Raw genomic sequence first — 20041 nt, 5'->3', positions numbered from 1 at the left:
GACTTACTTTACTTTGGACTGGTAGACTTTTAATTGCTCACTGAAGGTCAGTCAGGATGATAAAGTTATAGTACCTGAATTTTTCTTTCCCTGCATTTTTTTCTGAATGCTCAAACAAATAGAAATAATCAAAGGCCTCCCACGGAAACAAAACAGCATGTTTGATTGACCATTCGCTCGGTTACAGCCATTCCTGGAACTTTATCTGGAGAGCAGGGGATGCAGAGACCTTAGGGCCATCGTTGTCTTTAGGGATTTGGAAGAGCTGCTGTTAGATACCAGCTCAAGGAAAGACAATATTGGACTTAGTGGGTTTGTCTTGGGAAGCCTACGATGCAGACCACTCAAATTCCAGGACGCTAGCTCGAAGAATTCTGTAGCCATTCCTACCAAGCTTACTCGGAAAAGGCAAGAACTTCTGCTAAAGATAATAGTTAGTGTTTATAGTTATGTACTCTTATAATGGAACATTAAGAGTAAGCAATTTATAAGTTATAGATCCTTTATCTTTTAGGCACATCTATATAGAAACATTTCAGCTGTTCGAGTGGAAAATTGAGTCTTGTGTGATGTTACTTGTAGTCTCCAATAGCTCTTCATGTGGAGATAGGTAATAAAATGTAATGATATGTAAAATAATATATAGGCTCTAGTTAGATAATATTTAGAATGTCGTTACGTGTAAAATAATATATGGGCTGTAGTTAATAATATTTAGAATATAATTATATGTAAAATAGTATGGAGACTATAGTTAGGTAATACTTAAAATGATATATAGCCTATAGTTAGAGAATACTTAGAATCCCACTTTTTGCATTGGTGGCAGTCCACAGCATTCTGGTAACTTGCTTCTAGATGTTCATCAACTGTTTCTGCTTCCACTGTCACACATGAGGAAAACAAGGAAAGAATATCAGTTTAGTGGGCAACACGGCTGATGATCCATCAGAAACCACAGGGAAAGTAGCCACATAGAGATGCAGAGGATGTGAAGGCACATTGCATGATGGGACAGGTATTGTGTATGGATGCAGACCAGCATTAGCCACATCCTAAAATTGCTTTGTGTCAGCTGGATAAGAATAGTCACATGAGAGCTGGGCACAGTGGAAAATGTTTCCAAGGAAGCCAGGACCAGAACAGCCAGTATTAGGTGTTTTAGCTGGACATTTCCTTGTATTCAGGAGACTGAGGTTTGTTTGTGCATATGCATGAACAAATATATTTTAAACTAATTTTATAGAAATAACATTTGATAGCCCTCATGTCTGGAATCTAATATACAGCACAAATGAACCTTTCCACAGAGAAAAAACTCATGGACTTGGAGAACAGACTTGGGCTTGCTAAGGTGGAGGGGGAGGGAGTGGGATGGACTGGGAGTCTGGAGTTAATAGGTGTGTGAACTATTGCATTTGGAGTGGATAAGCAATGAGATCCTGCCGTATAGCACAGGGAACTCTATCTAGTCACTTGTGATGGAACATGATGGAGGATAATGTGAGAAAAAGAATATACATATATGTATGAATGGGTTACTTTGCTGTACGGTAGAAATTGACAGAACACTGTAAATCAACTATAATGGAAAAAACAAAAATCATAAAAAGGAAAAAAAGTTAAAAAAAAGAAGTAGCATTTGATGACTACATGGATACACGATTAAAAAAAAAAAAAATCTAGTGTGGCCTGTACTTCGGGCAGTGTTTTTCAAGATGCCAGGGTTGTATCGTGTATGGTACACAAAGTAACGTGTGGGTTGTACACAGGTCCTTTTGTTTTCTTTTATTATATACAAGCTGATTAAGTCCGTGCATTAATGATGCTCTGCTTGGAATAACCTTGTGTATGCAAAATGGATTGCCTAATTTTGATTTAAAGGAAATTTTAAATAATAGTACAAGTCTTCATAGGTACCTGACATTTGGAGAACAGTGTCTTTAAGTTAGTAATTATACCTTAATGTATATAATTAAATACAGAGCTCTTTGTTGTGTTGTGTTTGTGGTTTTTTATCCATGTGTTTTATAAAGCAAGATGCACCTTTAATTTAGCTGCACCGTAAAAAGAGTGTTGGAGCAAAGGCCAATCCTGACTTTATTATATTAAGAAGAATTTGAATGGCATTGCTGCCCATCAATTTGTATCTTTTGACTTAACAGCATTTCTTGTGTATTTTGTTTTTCTTGTAGCAACAGCATTTCTAAACTGCCACTGCCCATGTAGGTCTGGCTCTCTGTGCTGAAATTTAAATGCTGTCTTCAACCCCAGATATCTCTTTTACCTGGTTTTTCTTGAGAAAAGGAAGTTAGATTTGAAGCCTCTGTGTTGTCTTAGAGCCGCCAGTGGGAGAATATACACAAATTCAGAGCAAGAAGCTCTGAATTTCATTTGCTAAGGTCATTTAGATTTTATAGCCTTGGCAGGCATTGGGCAAGTGCATGTTAAACACCCACTAATTACAAGGTTTGGAGACTGTGTGAAAGTTACGCATTGCCCTGAGTCATGGGCTCTGGTATTAATACCACTGCTTCAGAAATAAAACAAGAGCTGGTCTGGCCGGCCAGGCTTTGTGCTAGGCAACCAGAGTCCCGAGCTGAGGTAATGAGGCCTAGTCCTTGCCATCAAGGAGTTATGTTCAGTGTTCTTCCTCGTTTTCAATATGAAAATAAGGGAGCCAACATTATGTAGATATTTGCCCAGTCGAGGAGTAATCAACTCCGGTTAAGGACATGGTTAATACAGGATTTCAGATAAATAAAGCTTCAATATTTGTCTTTTTCTTTCTCTTTTTCTTTCTTCCTTCCTTCCTTCCTTCCTTCCTTTCTCTTTCTTTCTTGCCTTTTCATCTTTTTAGGGTCGCACCCATGGCATATAGAGGTTCCCAGGTTAGGGGTCTAATTGGAGTTGTAGCCGCCAGCCTATGCCACAGCCACAGCAACACCAGATCTGAGCTGCGTCTGTGACCTACACCACAGCTCCCAGCAACACCAGATCCTTAACCCACCGAGCAAAGCCAGGAATTGAACCCGCAACCTCATGGTTCCTAGTCGGATTTGTTTCCGCTGTGCCATGATGGGAACTCCCAGTGTTTTTCTTGAAGATAACTTTCCTGTGTTTTCCTGTGGATGAATTCACTCGTCTCCTTTATTCCATGAAGAACTGATGGAAGCTAAGAAAATTCTAAAAGTATCATTTTCCTATGACCTGAAGTAAAAATTAAAACACTTTCTTTTCCTCTCAAATTTCATTTTTTTACCCTTCTGATTTAAAAAAAAAAAGAAGAAGAAGAAGAAGTAAAGAATTTGGGCCTCTAAGTTCCCTGTGGCACAGCAGGTTAAAGATCTGGTGTTGTCACTGCAGTGCTCAGGTCACAGCTCTGGTGTGGATTTGATCCCTGGCCTGGGAACTTCTATGTGCTGTGGACGAGGCCAAAAAATTAAAACAAATTATAATAAGAAATTAAAAAAAAAAATTGGGGCCTCTAGAAGTGCTGGGCACTGGACCTCCTCTGCCTTAGGACTGTCCACAGTGGAGAGACGGGGAGGTGTTCAGGCCAATAGAGCCATTTTGGGGAGTGGCGCCTCAGGAATGGGGCCATTTGACATTGAACCCTTTGAACCGCTGATGTTCTGTCCTCTCTTGGAAGGTCTTTGTATCCTCTCAGGCATGGATGGGTATACTGCGCTTTCAAGATAACCAGATTCTGATAACCTTCATAGATTTTTTTTTTTTTTTCCCCTACCAGACTTTTGATAAGTTTGGAATGGAATGCCTTCTACTTTATGTTTTTAACATGAGCTTACTGTGCAGATACTTCTTTCAAGGACAGTGGCTTGGAGGATTCATGAATCAGAAAGGATAAGGCGGTGCCACACTGGGCAAGATCAGGAATCCTGCTCATCCTCAATTTCTTCATCTCCACGTACCTGGGCCGGGATCCTGAAGAGTAAATGAGATGTGTGAACTCCTGGTAGTGTGTGACACATGATCAGCATGAGATTAATGGGGGGGTTGTAGAAAGATTTTAATGATGCAGCCCCAGTTCTTATGGATGCTCCAGAGGGCTGAGGTGTTACAGAGCCTAAGTAACAAGGAAGTGTCTTCTTGGACAGGACTCACCGCCTCTCTTAGGTAGGGTGGAGTGTTTTCACACAGAATCAAATCGGAACCATGTTCTCTTAACCTCACAGTCCTGTGATAGGTGTTTAACTATTTCCATTTTTTCATGCTCACAAATCTAGGCTTAGAGAGACCCACTAGGCTTAGGGGCACAACTTCTGAGCGAATCATTGAGACCAACCAAGTCTAGTAGGGTTTTTTTTGTTGTTGTTGTTAGTTTTTTGTTTTTTTCACTGATTTTTTCTTTTCTTTTCTTTTTTTTTTTTCTTTTCTGTTGTTTTCTCAAAGGCGTTTTATAGGGGTCAGAGATTCTGGAGGTAGCCTAGCCTTACAAAGGTGACAGGATTCCTTTTCACCCCAGAGTGCGGACTTCTCTTTCCTTTGGAAGAGCCAGACTGAAGATGTCACATGCCTCAGCAAGTGGCATATATATACCACTAGTTGTGGAGAAAGTTCTTGAAATAGAATTGCTGTAGAAGGTAGTGAGAAACAAAGTATCTGATTAGATGGTCTTCTAACATTTCTAAGCTTTGTTAATTTTACAGTTAACTTTTATCCATTTCTGGGATTTCTGAAATGATGCCCTTTAACTAATTGGTAAGATTTTACCAGCTCCCTACTTTTAGGAACTCACAGAGATGTCAGTAATTACTATACAAGGGTGGTCATGAAGTTAACAGCCTTGCCTCTTTCTTGATCTCTAAATTTTTTTCTTACCCAAGGATATACAAGATGGGGTTTGTCTTGCTAGGAGATCCAAGATCTTTGGTTTAGAAATCTATCCTCTTAACGTTAACTGATATTAGAATACTATTTTCTGGTTTTGCTTTAAATGTATATTGAAAATAGAAATAATATTCCTATTGTATTTCCTTTTAGCTTGTGAAGTGGAGCATGGCATACAAATGGCATTCTCAGTATTTCAAATAATTACCTTCTTACTGTGCAAGTTCTATTCAGCATCTAAAATTCATCCAGTTTTGTTGTAGATGCAATCTGATTATTACATGTTGACAAGGTCATATATCTATTAATTGGATTGGAGATGGGATACAAAATTGCTGTAATTATTGTAATTTTCTAGCTAATTGCAGGGTTGGTGGTGAATATTTTACTTCTGCAAAATGAAAAACAGTATTCCATCAGAAGTTGTTTTATGGGGTCTCAGACATTTTGTTTTATATCTTTGGTGCTTTTTGCCCACCAAGTATCTCTTTTGTATCTTTTTGTGTATTGATCCTCCTCTGAATGTCAGCATGCTCATTGGCAGGGATCAGTGGAAACAGCCAGGAGTACTGAGCCCCCCTTTGTTCTGGTTGCCACGGAACCTCCATTGTTTATTTGTAAATTGGAGTCCTCTCCTTTCAGACTTATAATAAAGGTTGGATGGGTTGGATCCAATTGGAAGTGAACTCCTCTCCTCTGCTCTCTTGTCACCTGTGCGCTCGGAAATATGCCCTGAAACAAGCGTCTTTACCACGTTCTGATTATTTATGTGTTCTTTTTTGGTGTGAAAAATGAAGTGAATTATTGGTTGATCCACTTCGTATTGTCACATGGGGCTCATTTCGCCTCTTCTCTCTCTTTTGTATTTTTTTGCTTTGTGTAAGCTAAGCCAGCTTCTATGAGCTGGAAGCTGGATTGACATTTTAAAAATAATAGTGTGTGCTGTGCACAAGGTGAGCGTGTTTGGAGGATCGCAGGTGGGTGGGGACCGGGCTGTGAAGGGGGTGTTGGGAGCCTGCTGCTGAAGATGGTGCCGGCAGGCTGATGTTTATTCCCTGCTGAAATGTAAACTGGAGGCGCAGGTGAAAATGGCCAGGCCTAATGAGCAATTTGGCAGATAAGACGGGCTGTCAGGCAACAGCCGTTCAGCCGCAGACGCACTGTCTGCGGACCAGGTTGCTTGTTCCAGAGATGGCATCTCAGTAGCACAGAGAAAGCCTTCCTTCTTTTTCACCTCTCTCTGGTATTGCGAAGATGCGGATTCCATCCTTCAGTTTTCCAACGGAATACCCAGCAAACTCCATATGGCGATTTTGGTTGCAAAATTATTTTTAAACTTGCCTTTCCATATGGTTTATCCATTCAAGAAAGGGCATGATACATTCTTCCCACACCAGAACACAGGACATGTTAGGTTTTAAAACACTAATACAGTATAAGGGATCCCTTGCTTCATTGGGCTGAAACATTTCGTCCGTGGTCTTTGGGTTGGAACTTATTGCTCCGCAAGCTAACAGCATCGTCTTTTCAGCAATGGTGTCATTTTGCTTCCTTTACCCAAGAATCCTTTCCTTCCGCGGAGCTCATGAAAATCGAGGCTCTCAGTGTCCTTTGTTGCATAAGGGACGTTTGGGACAGGTTTCTACATCCTTGGAGGATGGAGCAGTTCCTCAGGAAAGCTGTAGGCCCACCTCCCCTGTTTTTATCATCGGGATACTGAGGCTTCACGGAGTGAACCAGCACAGTCTGTGCTTACGGCATAACCACAGCACACGTCCTGCATAGTTCAGACCAGCAGAGTTGTTGCTGAAAATATATGGACACTTACTGTACTTCATGGTCCCTTTGCGGCATTTCCACGCACCAGACTTGGAGTCAGAGCATCTTCGCATTTCCCGTCTGACCGCAGTATTTCCGAATTACCTTTCAGCAGAATAACCGTTTGCTTCTTACATTGTCTAATTCCATCTCTGTGAAGCACTTAATTAAGAAAAAATCTTCACACATACGTATACAATATTTTGCATTTGGTAATGGGGACTGTTGGGCCATTGGGCAGAGGAGCGTTTTTTAAGAAATTCTCTGCGCCATGTAATCAGATGGGCTTTGGCCCATAGTTAGTGGTCCTTGGCCATTCAGAAGGCTTGCCTGTCGGGTTCCTGGCCTGTGTGGGGTCTTTATACCCCAGACTGTGCGGAACTGGACCTCTTGTGCACAAAGCTCTCTGTACCAGTCACACCTGGGGAAATCATGGGAAGAACAGTTTTACAGATTTCCCACCCCCCCAAATATTTCCCCACGGCCCAATCACTTTTCCTCCTCACTTCTTTTTGTCCTTGGCTCGTATGTGTCACTCCACCCTGAGGTCGTGCCTTGCCCTCTTGCCTTTGTATGGAAACATACCTCATGTGCCCAGTTCTTGTCTGTTTATCAGATGCAGAAATGGTTACGGACACTCAAAGATTGGTAAAAGTGATATAGCTATGGATATATCAAGAAAGCGCAATTTAAATAGAAGCAAAAAAGCCCGTTTTCAAATGGCAATACGGAGTGCATTACACAGTAAAAATAATTGTACGAAAATGTTTCAGCAGGCAAGGTTGGATTGTAAACAAGCTTTCTCTTTCACTTTCATCTTCCATTCTAAGCAGGTATTTAGGTTCTTTTTTCTATTCATGCATGTCACAGAGAGGCCTGTATTGTGGATTATTTTGTCAGCGTGAAAGCCTGGCCAGATAACATCTTTCCTTCTCTTCTTGCTGCATTTGATACAGAGCTCTTGTTTACTTCTTGAGACTGTGTTTCCCTATATATCCCTTCCTTGTTTTTAATGGCAGAAATGGCTTTGCGTTCCTCTTCTCTTGGCTCCCGTCTCCAGCTGGAGGCCAGCCTCATCTCTCAGAATCGGTGTGTGCGTCCCAAACCGGGAAGGAGGGAGGGGCAGCTCTGCCAGGGCACAGGGTACTTGGTAAACGCGCCCCGGAGGTGTGAACCCCTTCTGCTTGTTCCCGGAATGAACAGCTACATGGCTGCGTTTTGAACCACCACTGCCTCACATCCAAATCAGTGTGTGAACGCATTAGGTTACTTTGTGCCGATGTGTTTCATCGATAGTGATGTATACCCTAAGCGTTTCTCGGTCAGTCCTTATCCACCCATTGCCTGCATTTCAGCAAATTGTTTTTCTCCCTGCTGAAGAGCCGGGCACTGCGTCGTGTGCTCGTGGCGCGGTGAGCGTGTGCTCCAGGACACAGAGACCTTCACCTCGCAGCGCTTTCTGTGGCCGACACCCGCGGCTTCCTTTACGGGCGTCCCTCCGTTGGCATCTGACAGGACTTAAATAAATCTAGAGTTTTCGTACCTCCCAAAAAGGGGACTGTGCTTCCCTTCCCTCACCTCTGGCTTCTCCCTCCTGGTCTCAAAGAGCCAGCCCATGGACCTGGCTTCTTCTCAGGTACTGTCACGCTGCCTGTCCCCAGGTGGAATGCCTTTCCCTTTGTGTTCTCTCTAAAAGTTGTGCAAAGTTTCCTGCACCCTTTGGTTTCTGTCTGTCCTGGGGATTAAGCAGCCACTATGCGTTTTGGTTCAACTCTTTCTTGCAGAGTCAAGTGTAAAGGAAGCCGTGGCAACAGCTTATTGCCTGGGCTGTGGTTGTGTCTCCATCATATCTTACAAGCACTGTTGTCTTGTCTTTAGAGTGGTACCCTGGTCACACGTTTAAATATATATGCACATAAACATAGCTGATAATTGGTGAGGTTGTATTCTGATAGGAGTACAGGAATAGTATGTAACTTCAGGAAAATAAATCATTTTGTGGAGATAATTCCCATGTTTAAGATTGAAAATCCAGCTGGATCAGTCTAGGAAGCCTCAGACTAACCATCATATGGAAAAAGCAAGAACCAAAGGGCATTTCAGAGTGCTACTAGGTTATTCAGCCTGTCACCACATTTAATTAAAATGTCAGTTTGTGCCACGACCGATCCACTGGTTAATTTGTTATTTAGATCAGCTCGGGAAGTATGTATTTTAACTACACAACTTGCGTTAATGCTTGGGAAAAGAAGATTCTCTGGCGTGGCCGAGGTGTTACCGTCTAAGGACTTACAACTAAGAACAACAGCTGGTAGTCGGTTTGCATGAGCAGTAGAGGAGTGTCTACCGATCCAGGATACTAGCCGTTCTTTTGCAGGCACAGTAAGGGAGCCGGGGGTGGGAGGTGGAAGGAAGGTCAGTGACGAGTCGAGTCATAGAGCAGACCTGCACTGCCTTCCAAGGATGGGTCTGTGATCCGGGGTCCTCTCGGCGGGGATGGGAGAGCCAGGTGGGCAGGGGCTGTCTGGGCCTGCCCTTGGTGTTTCATCCAGAAAGACTCCCAGTCTGTCTTCCTCATTGCTCTGCCCCATCTAAGTCACGGCACCTCTTCTCTTCAATATTGGGAAATTAGTTTACCACTAAATAGCATTAACCTTTTAAGTTAAAGCCTGGGAGTTTGAATATCCCCTTAATGCTATGCCACAACTCGATATGTCAACATGATTTATTACTATATTATCAATAATGCTAGTTTTATTCAATTGCAAAGAATACTTATCCTTTAAAACCCAGAGTAAATACACAGTTTATCTGCCCCCAGTTTTGAAGAGTAGGGTATAAATGACTCCGTGTGTGTTTGTGTGTATTAGTTTTCTACTCTTGCCGTAATAAAGTACCGCAAACTTAGTGACTTAAAACAATACGCATTAGTTTTAGTACCCTAAGTCAGAGTCGCATGCGGATCTCTGGAGGTGGGCACGGCTGTGTTTCTTCTGGACGCTCCAGAGGAGAATCCGTTTCTTTGCGTCTCCCCGCTCCCAGAGGCCGCCTGTGTTCCTCCGCCGCTGGCCTCCCTCCATCTCCAGCATCGCTGTGACCTTTCCTCTGCAGTCGCGTCTCCCTTGCTTTCCTCCTGCCCTTCTCGTCCATTTTTAAGGACTCACGTGATTACGGTGAGGCTGCCAGGGTGATCCAGGATCACCTCCTCCTGCCAGCGTCTTTGCCTTTATTCCGCATGCAAAGCCCCTTTTGCGTGGCAGGTACCATGGCGGGTTCCAGGGGTCAGGGTGTGGTCCCCTTTGAGGGCCACTGTTTCGCCTTCACAATTTACGTACATTTTCATTTTGTCAGGTAGAGTGAAAAAAACCCCACCACTTCCATTGCCCTGCATTTGGGGCATTATTTTTCCTCACTGGCTGACTCTGGGTATGACAATCCGTGCCTGACCCAGGGACGTTTTTGTAATGGCCCCTGTGGTTAAGTATGTTGGGAAGGAAAAGTCACGAACACTGAGACAAACCAGCTCACAGGAAGTATTTCTTTGAGACGATTTTTTATTTAGGTGAGCCAAATTGAGTAAGATCTGTAAAAATAGCCCTCAGGCCATTTTTATGTAATTCTTTTTGCTCGACAGAAATAATCTGTGGCAACAATTTGCTTGATATTGATCTCTTTGGCCTAATTACAAAGAATTTTCGAGTATGGGTTTTTATACTCTAAGGGTGAACATCTTTTTTGGCTGCCCCCATGGCACGTGGAATTTCCCAGGCCAAGGACTGAACTTGCGCCACAGCAGCGACCCGAGCTGCTGCAGTGACCATGCTGGATCCTTAACCCATTGTGCCACAGGGGAACTCCTCTAAGGATGAAATTTTGATTAGAAAAATTATACACAGTTAGTGAAAACTGGTAACATTGGGCAGTTTCATTATCTTATATGTACTCTCTCTTCTTGTCCAAGCCCTCCTTCTTACCTTCCGCATGATTGATTGATTTGTTTAGATTTGTCTTTTCAGGGCCGCACCCACAGCATATGGAGGTTTCCAGGCTAGGGGTCTAACCGGAGCTATAGCTGCTGGCCACAGCCACAGCTACGTGGGAGCCTGGTCGTGTCTTCGACCTACACCACAGCTCACGGCAATGCCGGATCCTCAACCCACTGAGCGAGGCCAGGGATCGAACCTGCAACCTAATGGTTCCTAGTCAGCTTTGTTTCCGCTGTGCCACGATGGGAACTCCCTCATGATTTACTGCATTTGATTTTTTAAGCTTTAAAAGTTATTGTGATGTTTACTTTAGTTATGTTCTAGACCTTCCCATAAAGTATCCTAAGAAAAATGACTTCTAGAATGCAGAAGTGGAGCTCATGAGTATTGGATGTAATTTTCATTCTTGAACCTTCATATCACTTCCTGTTCTTGAACTATTTTAGGAGTTTCTAGTAATTCTCTTTGAACAGAGGCTTTGCAGTGACTAAAGACTAGTTCTGGGAGTTCCCTCGTGATGCAGCGGAAATGAATCCATCTAGGAACCATGAGTTTTCGGGTTTGATCCTTGGCCCTGCTCAGTGGATTAAGGATCCAGCGTTGCTGTGAGCCGTGGTGTAGGTCACAGATGTGGCTTGGATCTGGCGTTACTGTGGCTGTGGTGTAGGCCGGCAGCTGCAGCTCCATTTAGACCCCTAGCCTGGGAACTTCCATGTGCCACAAAAAGACAAAAGCCAAGGGAGTTCCCGTCGTGGCGCAGTGGTTAACGAACCCGACTAGGAACCATGAGGTTGTGGGTTCGGTCCCTGCCCTTGCTCAGTGGGTTAACGATCCGGCGTTGCCGTGAGCTGTGGTGTAGGTTGCAGACGCGGCTCAGATCCCGCGTTGCTGTGGCACTGGCGTAGGCCGGTGGCTACAGCTCCGATTCAACCCCTAGCCTGGGAACCTTCATATGCCGCGGGAGCGGCCCAAGAAATAGCAAAAAAAAGACTAATTGTAACGCGTCTTCACAAGCACCTTCATCCAGAGACCTTTTTGTGATGACACTTGTTTACTTCTTTGCTTATAAAGAAGCAGATTGTTGGGCACTGCTTACCAACCTTTTAAAGAATTGAAAAATTTCTTAACCATAGCGCTCTTTCCCATTTCCGTGTTTCCTTATATGCTGCTTTATTTTGTAGCTGCGTATGTACCTCTCTGGCATATAAAAAAATGGGAATCATGTCTTGGTCCCCCTCTGCCCGCAGCAGCTGGCTCAAAGCTTTGCCTTGAGGACGTGTGTTTCTCTCTCTTCTCGGCCCCACCAGGCTGGCAGGGGTAGTGAGCGGAAAAGTGTAAAGCGTGGAGTTGGCGAGAGCTGCTTTCGATGGGTGGGCAGTCTGTTCAGTTCAGTTCAGGCCATGACTAATTGTACTGTGACAAAAGACCTTTCCTCTCTGTGAACATAAAATTTCAGCTTATCCAAGTTCAAACGTACATGTGATCTTTTAGTTTCATTGACCAGGGTGCTAACATTCCCTTAATAGGATTTTTTTTTTTTTTTACACAGAAGAAATGTTTTATGATATTTTCTGAACCTAGTTGTGTATATGTTTCAGTTTTTGTACATCCTCCAAGATTGTCAATTTCTGTGAAAACCTCGCAAACAGCCTTCTACCTCTGTGTTCTCAGTTGGATAGGCTTGATTGGGGGCCAGTGCAAACCTCTTTAGTGTAGAAAATCGAGATCCTTAATTAGAAAAACTATCTCCAGAAAGCACATCTAAAACGACCCTCTTGACTTGGGAGTGGCTTCATCCACCTTCCTTCACTTCCCGTGTTGTCGGGACACACTGAGTCACGGAAGCCGCGTTAAGGTCTTTCTGCAAGACTCGCCTGCTTCAGAGGGGAAGTTTGGTTTGGCTATAGAGAGTTTCATCGTTGTGGTTGTTATCCAGCTTTAAAGACAGAGTGTACAGCTAGAGAAAAAAAGTATTTTTGGACTAAACATATTGGGCAACTGCTGGTAGCACAATTTTATTCTCTGGAACGTGGCTATTGCAGACCTTGATTTCTGTCTGCTCATTTACACTGAACGACACCTCGCCATCATCGCTTGCGCAAACATTGATGAATGCAAACCACCTTCTTACGCAAGAGAAAGGACTGTCATTAGTGTATTAAACGTGTTCGGAAAAGGCGTGCATGCGTGTGCCTGTGCATGTGTGTATGTGTGTGAGAGAGAGGGAGAGGGGGAGAGAGAGAGTTAGCTGCAGTGATTCCTTGCTTTTATTTTTACACATTTCATAAGCATTGTCCTTTTTTATTGACTGAAAACTGAGTTTGGGTATGGGCTTTTTCCCTTCACATGTCTATTACAGTCTTACATGACACAAAGAAATTGTTTCTAAAACTAATGGGACAGGTTTTTCTATATGATTTAGTATGTTATGTTTCTAAATAAATGAAATGTTATATTTTCTAGATTGTAAACTCTGTCCTTGAAATACTTACACACCACACACATGCCACATCCTCAGACTTTTCAGGGAAGTTGTGAATCAGATGAAGCTGGTAAATGGTGATGTCGCTCTAGCTACGTTAACTGCTTTTTATAATTTACTTTCAGTTCCTATGGGTTCCAAGCTACTCATATTTGAAAAAAGTTTTTTTTTTTTTTTCCTGTCTGCTCATATACTAATCTTATTGGTAGATATTATATTTTGAACATTTTCTCATAATACACTTTAAGACATCAAAGTAACATATACATATATATTTTTTTTGCACTTTTTTTCTTTCCTTTTTTTTTTTTTTTTTTTTTTTTTTTTTTTTAAGGGCCACACCTGCAGCATGTGGAAGTTCCCGGCTAGGGGTGGAATCAGAGCTACAGCTCCCGGCCTACACCAGAGCCACAGCCACGCGGGATCCAAGCCGCTTTGGCGACCTACACCACAGCTCACGGCAACACCAGATCCTTAATCAACCCACTGAGTGAGGCCGGGGATCTCATGAACTGGCATCCTTATGGTTCCTAGTTGGGTTCGTCAACCACTGAGCCACGGAGGGAACTCCAATAATATTTTTCACGTTTCTCTGTTCTTAGTGCGTATCACTCCATTGCTCCTTGGAAAGATGTGCTAGGTGTGTGTGGGGAGAATGCAACTGCTTTATATCTTTACCTCGATTAGGATCAAATGTGTTTCATCTTTCTGAAAAATGGAAGAAATCAGACTCTTGTCGTTCTTGTCACTTACCTTTTCAAAGTTAAAGCACATCTAAGTAAACGGGGTTCCGGGCCCCATCTAGACCCACGAATCATGTTGTTAAATTTCATGGTGTATCTTGAAAAGGACTTTAATCTGTCAGAAATAGCGTTTTAGGAGGCTTGACTTAGCAAATCTTTTCAGTGACACTGAGCCTCTTCCGCGTAAATGTTTTATAAAGTCAGTACAACCTGTTCTGAGGAGATTCGTTCAACTGTAGACTAGAAAGTGTTATAGAAACAAACCACTGGGATGAAAACGTGCCTTTACACAGCTTTCCTTTTTCACAAATTTAACCCTAATTGGAAAAAAACAACAGACTATCACTCAGTATCATTACATTGCAAGATCACCTGTCTTCTGTTTTAGCTTTTGCTTCGTATCTTGTTTCTTTTTTTAAAAATTGTTTAAATTGAAGGATTGTTGGTTTACAATGTTCTGTAAATTTCTGCTGTACAGCAAAGTGACCCAGCCATAAACATATAGACATTATTTTTCTCGTATCATGTTCCATCATGTTCTATCACAGTATATAGTTCCCAGTGCTGTGCGGTAGGACCCCATTGCTTCTCCATTCTGAATGTAATCGTTTGCATCTATTAATCCCAAACTCCGTCTCTGTCCCACTCCGTCCCCCTCGGCACAAGTCTGTTCTCCATGTCTGAAGATCACTTGTCTTCAGTTCAGTTTTTTTTTGTTGTTTTTTGGGTTTTTTTTTTGGTCTTTTTAGCTATTTCTTGGGACGTTCCCGCGGCATATGGAGGTTCTCAGGCTAGGGGTCGAATCGGAGCTGTAGCCACCGGCCTACGTCAGAGCCACAGCAACGCGGGATCCGAGCCGCGTCTGCACCCTACACCGCAGCTCAAGGCAGCGCTGGATGGATCGTTAACCCACTGAGCAAGGGCAGGGACCGAACCCGCAACCTCATGGCTCCTAGTCGGGTTCGTTAACCACTGCGCCACGACGGGAACTCCTTCAGTTCAGTTTTTTATCATAGAACATTTCAAATATATCCACGATTAAAGGGAATAGTGTGAGGAAACACCATGCCCAACTCTCAGTTCTAACAGTTATTATTTCTGAGTAAATTCCAGACCTTATATTATTTCCTCTGAAAATATTTCAGGACTGTATATATTTCTAAAAGGTAGAAATACTTCAAAAATATAATCCCATATAATAGTTTCTTAATGCTATGTAATGTAGTATTATTACTAAAATTACTCTGTTTTGTAAATGTGGTTTTATATATTTGGCTTAAATCAGGATCCAAGGAAAATCTGCACTGCATTTGATTGATACGTTTCTTTTAGTCTCTATGTTCCTCTTCCTGTGTGTGTGTGTCTGCATGTTTATATATATGTGGGTATGTGTATATGTACACACGCACACACACCCACCCACACACCCATCCACCCCCCCACCTCACACAGAGCAATTTATTCATTGAAATTGGACTAGTTTTCCTGTGGTTTTCCTCTGTCTGGGTTTTGCTGAATCCACCCCTGTGGCATCTACTATGTTCTTATAAACTGGTAGTTATAAGATATAGAGTCTTGATTTGATTCTGGTTTGTATTTCTGACAGCAGTATCTCTAGATGGTATTGTATGGTTTAATTAGGAAATGCATAAAGTCTGACTGTTTCTCATTTTGTGATATTAGCAGTCTTGGTTATTATTGACTAGATCCATTGCCATGTGGATATTCAAATTCTTTCATTTATTGGCCAGATCATTTCCAGAAAGATACTTCTATTTTTCTTTTTTTGATCAACTTGTTTGTTACCCTGCGATACCCTTTCTGTAGGAAGGACAGACCAAATAACGAATTTTGTCTCCTTCCTTACCAGTTTTCAGAATGAGTTTGTTTTCTTGGCTAACATTCTCTTAGTTTGCCCTTTTTCTCTCTTTAAGAAAGTCATTAAGAACTCATAGGCATTAATACCGTTATTGGTTCAATCACTTGCAGTATTATTCTTATTGATGCTCAAATGGCCCACGTTTGTAATAGTGCAGTCTCTCTAAATTGGCTTCTGAGTGCTCTTGATAACAGCAGCCTTGCCTTCTGCCACGAGATGTATTCTGTGCTTGTCTTACATATTTGCTGCCCCACATCTGGAATCGGTCATTTCTCTAAATGGTCGTGTCCTGTTCGTGGGAAAGGGTATTCAGAGACCGCCATTTGGGTGCATTGGTTTTATTTTTGCCTAAAAGCAAGTTAAATTTATGAGCATCTTGGTCTAATTTCAGTTTTCAAAGTGTTGCCTAAAAGACGAGTGAATCTATTCTTGATTATTTGAGGAGGAGTCTTTCCAAGGGCAATAACCAGCTGGCTTCCTCATGCCAATTCAAGGGTCCTTTATTTGGATTTGGATGAACTCTTTAGGTGCCTGTAATCCCATGTTTCTGCGGGCTGTATGAGTGTGTGTGTCATGAGAACTTACTTGGCAGGTGCCAGAAGCATGGAGAGCACTGTGCTTGGCCCTCAGTAGGATCCTAGGACACAGAGCGGCCACCGTGCTGGTATCTGTAGGGAGTCTCTCCCGAGGAATCCAGGGTGTTTTTCTAATGACTGGCAGCCAGTGTTTTAAGGTTATGTTGTTGTCAAGTTGTTCAAGTAGTGAAGAAGAAGTGGCGTCTCAGTTAGTGAGCTTGGCGTTTGTCTAGTCCCTGGTGAAACTGAGTGGCCAGAAAATTGTGCCCGACCACTGTGCTGTCTTCAGCGGGCACCACGAGGGAATTTGGTCACAGCCAGGGTTGCCAGGGCCTGGAGAGGGCCATCCTAACTGGCTGTGGCCCTGGCTCCCACCAGGTCCTGTGACTTCCCACCTGCTTTTCATCTTCCAAGGCTGGTGTCGCTGGTGGTCTCTGCAGTGTGGTCACGAGCAGGGACACGTGGAAACAGAATATACTGGAACCTTGCAGACATCTTTAGTTTATGGTCTGATATTTTAGAGTTTACCATCTCTTGTGTGTGTTATAATAACATTTCTACTAGTTGAGCATGCCTTTACATGGTAAATAAATCAAAACCTATACGGCTGCAGTCCTTCGTTTTTGTTCTGTGCGTAGCAAGAGCGATTGTTGAAAAACCCACATCTCTTCCTCCCACCCCGGTGCTTCAAAACTTCCTGTGGTTTCGCAATATTTTTTAATACAGTTAATATTGGTAAGTTTGCAAGAACAGTTTTGTGTCTGTCTTTTCTCCCCTGTGACCGGCTCCCTCGCTCCTGTTCCTTGGGTGGGTCTCAGCCCCTCGTGGCTCCAAGCACCCGGTTTTCCTGGGTGTGGTAAAGCTTCTTCTCAGGACCTCTGCCTAACCTTGACTTAGCCCTCAGGACTCTGCTCAAGTGTGATGGGTCTTTCCTGATTCCATCAGGCTGTGTGGTGCTATGGTGCCTTGCACTTTGGGTGACCCCAGGAGACGAAGGGATTTGTCGGGGTTCTCTAGAGCCACTGGTATGCCGGGAATGGTTGAATAGCTGTGTCTCTCTGCAAACCTAAAAAAGGTTTGTAGCCTTTGCCCATCTCCATGGTGGAAATACCCTCACTGTGGCCAGTTTCAGGTTCAGTGTCATGTCACTGAGCACAGCATTGGTAAGAGATGCCCTCTTATATGATGTTCCCACCACGTGTGTGCCACAGATGCATCACGAGCATGTATAATAACAAGAGGAGTTGGAAAGTAATGTGTTTTGAATATTTATTACCTTTGTTTTTAGTATCTATTTAATTCTGAGTTTATATGATTTTTAATAATGGTTCAGTTTAATGACCAACTTTCAACAATTTCTGAAAACTTCACCAAGATGGTTGGAGCCAGCTCACGAAAATCTCTGTGTGAAGTGCAGGCAAGTCACACATTTTGAATGGATTCAAAACAGTGAAATAAGCAGTTCCCTTGTGGTGCACCAGATTCAGGATCTGGTGTGGTCACTGCAGCGGCTTGGGTTGGATCCCTGCCCCAGGAACTACCTCATGCCTTGGGTGCAGCAAGAAAACCCCCCAAACAGTGGATAAGGCAGGTGTGATAGGTATTTACTGCAGACAGTTCCAACTGTGAGGGGCCTGGAGCAATTTTGGGACAGGCCAGTAGAGGAGGAAGAGAGAATGTTCCAGGTAGTTTGGCTCTATGGATCTCATCTATAAATGACCACTGTGTAGACACTGTGTATTGGGAAAAGGAGCGAAGGGAAGGGAATGTTCAGATTTTGACTATGTGAAGGAAAAGTAGGGTCCTTTTTCTGCTTGCTCTTTTCCAATGACTTAGCTGTCACATGAGCACAGTTAATGTTTATTTTTAATATTTCAATTCAGCAAATGTGTTTTGACGCAGAGCTGGCACTCTGAGAGCCAGTTTGTTCTTAATGAATCTTAGGATTAATTTGGAAAGATACTGGATATTATTTCTTCCCAATAGAAATTTCTCTCTTTAGAAATGCAAGCATAGAAAGGTTGGGGTTTGTCAAGTCATTGTTCAGTGCCTCGTAAAGACCCTACACTTGGGTCATGCTGATCTTTACCCATGATTCGCTTTGGAGTTATGACAAGTTCTTGAGATTTGAGGTTTCAAAGGTTTGAACGATTTGGTGTTACTTCTTTCTCCTTCATTAAGGAAGACCTGAGTTTAGTTCCAGGCCTCTTGTGAACTGTGTGCTGTGTAATTGGGATGCTGTTGCTAGGAATAAATAAGTGCCAATTAACTCGCTCCTTCAACATTTACTTTTTGAGCACTATTAAGTTTTAGACATGTTAGAATAAATCAATTGCATATATCTTATTAATTTGGATGCTACTTAAAGCTTACCATTCTTTGCATAACTACATCCCCAACACTGTATAGGCCCAATAATGTTATATATGTGCTCTGATTAACTAGTAGACATGGATTTAGACTGATCTTTAAAATGACCATAAAAATCATAATTAAAAAATAATAATAGAGAGGTTCTCTTTGTGGTTCAGCAGCTAACAAACCCGACTAGGATCCATGAGGATGCAGGTTCGATCCCTGGCCTCACTCAGTGGGTTAAGGATCTGGCACTGCCATGAGCTGTGGTGTAGGTCACAGATGCGGCTCGGATCCCGCATTGCTGTGGCTGTGGTGTAGGCAGGCAGCTGTAGCTCCAATTCAACCCCTAGCCTGGGAGCCTCCATATGCCGCAGGTGTGGCCCTAAAAAGCAAAAAATAAAATAAATAAAACAGAAAATAATAATAGAGAATTGTGAAAAAGGAAAAATGTAAGTTGGAGTTGAAAACCAAGGCAAAGGAAAAGAAATTTATCTGTATGTCACGTATACCCATGTCCTCTATCACGTCATATTTAGGGGTTTGCTTCCTGGCAGCTAATGTGAAAAGAGAAACAAGATCAGTCTTTTCACATTTCTTATCAAACGTTCCGACCAAATACAGGCTTTGTCAGACTCCTTGCAGACATACACAAAACTTCAATCCGTCCACCCATGAGATTCCTTTAGGATTTACTCTTCTCATTTTTCTTTTAAAAGCCATGTTGCTTAAATTTTCTTTCCACTGATCTTACACATACCATGTAGGAAAGAGCTCATTTCTGTGGAAGCATACTGATAATCCAGGGTTCTGAATAGTAAACAAAGAATCTAGAGAGTAAGATAAAAAGCAAAAAGAAAATACAAGTGAATTAAAATTAATTTATAACATTGTGCTTGCCAGCGCATATGCTGCTATTGCATGAAATGGGTATTTCTTTGCTTTTGGGTGATCAACTTTTTCTGTTACAATGTGCATTTCTTGCATTATAGTAGCTTTTATATGAGAACAAGCATGGATGTATAAAAAAGAGGGAAGCAGGCACCCAGACGTGAAGGCTGTTCCTGAGGAGCCCCTGATTCATGACAGCATTAAACGGGCTCCAGCGAAGTTCAAGGGCAGATAATTGGCTCCAGGGAATGAATTATAATATATGAGTCTGGCTTTGTTGGCTGGACAAGTCAGAAGAAAGGACAGGGAACATATTCTTGTTTGGATGCCCCATTTTGCTATTCATTCCCTTAGTTTATCAACCATTGGGAAGTGAATTATCAGCACAACCACTTCGCTGGTATTTGCCTGCTGCTACTAAATTGGTAGTTTTGCCTGAATTACTTGATCAATTCCACCTA

The 20041-nt window shown here is 42.6% G+C and overlaps 1 protein-coding gene across 50 annotated transcripts in view; it reads left to right on the top strand.

The window, feature by feature from the left end:
- PARD3 (par-3 family cell polarity regulator) overlaps positions 1 to 20041 on the top strand; it is a 634673-nt gene that overhangs the window by 249793 nt on the left and 364839 nt on the right. The window lies entirely within an intron of this gene.

The sequence above is a fragment of the Sus scrofa genome, chromosome 10 (genome assembly GCF_054392235.1).
Source record: "Sus scrofa isolate SSC_HxYL_T2T_F1_AM1 chromosome 10, Sscrofa_HxYL_maternal_Yorkshire_Landrace_v2.0, whole genome shotgun sequence".
In the NCBI taxonomy this organism is placed as follows: domain Eukaryota; kingdom Metazoa; phylum Chordata; class Mammalia; order Artiodactyla; family Suidae; genus Sus; species Sus scrofa.
The sequence above is the reverse complement of the archived record's forward strand: the minus strand, read 5'-3'. Positions and strand labels throughout refer to the sequence as shown.